General features: G+C 44.9%; 1 protein-coding gene across 1 annotated transcript in view; it reads right to left on the bottom strand.

Annotated features, from left to right (window-relative positions):
* Positions 1-1,446, bottom strand: part of ANKFY1 (ankyrin repeat and FYVE domain containing 1) — a 117,922-nt gene that overhangs the window by 82,621 nt on the left and 33,855 nt on the right. The gene's annotated exons all lie outside the window — the stretch shown is intronic.

Below are 1,446 nucleotides of genomic sequence, written 5' to 3'. Positions count from 1 at the left end.
AGCAACCTCCAGCTCTTGGGCTTAAGTGATTCTCTTGCCTCAGCCTCCCAAGTAGCTGGGACTACAGGTGCCCGCCACAACACCCAGCTATTTTTGGTTGCAGTTTGGCCAGGGCTGGGTTCAAACCTGCCACACTCACTATATGAGGCTGGCGCCCTACCCACTGTGCCACAGGCACTGTCCCCCTTTTTTGTATTTTTTATATTTTAATTATCCTGAACTTTAGAAGAAAATGATCTATTTTAAATGTACTAATCTATTTGGAAATCTTACGAAGTCTTACCTACTCAGAGAATCCATCTCCCTAGTAGCCCAAATCCTTCATTCTGTGCATGTTCACATTTATGTTTCTTTTCCATGTCCACCATATCCAAATTTGGTCCCTTATCATTTCTGGTCTGGACTACACGCAACAACATCACAGGTACTCTGCTCACTCTTTTCTCTTTATAATTTAACTACATAACATTACCACGTTAATCCTCCTAAAACATTACTTTGACTGTAAGTCCTAAAACTCCACACTTCCTAGACAAGTCCAAACTCTTAACCTGAGTATCCCAGGGCAATCTACTCTATCTTTTCCACCACTCCCACTGTACCCCTAAACTTGCCGCCTCACTGTATTTTCCCCTCTGTATTTTCTCATCTCTGAGACTTTCCTATACTCTTAATATCACTGTTTTTACCTATTAAATCCCACCCTTTACCAGCTACCTCAACTCACTTAATAACAACAGCTAACAACTGAGCACTTACTATGTGCCATGCACTGTGCTAAGGGCTCCACATGTATTTATTAATTTAATCCTCAAAACCACCCTACAGTAAGTAGTATAATCGTAGTAGCCCCAGCATGTCATAGAGCTCCAGGTCACACTGCCAGTTAAATGGCCTGCTGAACTTCTTTTTTTTTTTTGAGACAGAGCCTCAAGCTGTCCCCCTGGGTAGAGTGCCATGGCTACACTGCTCACAGCAAACTCCAACTCCTGGGCTCAGGCGAGTCTCCTGTCTCAGCCTCCTGAGTTGCTGGGACCACAGGCGCCCGCCACAACGCTCGGCTATTTTTTTCTGGTTGCAGCCATTATTGTTGTTTGGCGGGCCCAGGCTGGATTTGAAACTGCCACCTTAGGTGTATGTGGCTGAGCCACTTGAGTCACAGGCACCGAGCCACCTGCTGAACTTCTAACACAGGCTCCAGAGTCCAATTTCAATGATCATACTATACTTCCCACTAGTTCTGAGAGTCTTCCTTTGATCATTCAAAGAGAAAGTGACCTTTCTGTTTTGAACTCCTAAACACATAAGCCAATTAGAATTTGCATTAGCAGCTCGGCACCTATGGCACAAGTGGCTAAGACACCAGCCACATACACCTAAGGTGGCGGGTTCAAATCCAGCCTGGGCCTGCCAATACAACAATGATGGCTGCAACCAAAAAATAGC

The sequence above is a fragment of the Otolemur garnettii genome, unplaced genomic scaffold (assembly GCF_000181295.1).
Source record: "Otolemur garnettii isolate 467f Iridium unplaced genomic scaffold, OtoGar3 scaffold00145, whole genome shotgun sequence".
In the NCBI taxonomy this organism is placed as follows: Eukaryota; Metazoa; Chordata; class Mammalia; order Primates; family Galagidae; genus Otolemur; species Otolemur garnettii.
Note: the sequence above shows the minus strand (reverse complement) of the source record. Positions and strands in the feature narration are given on the sequence as shown.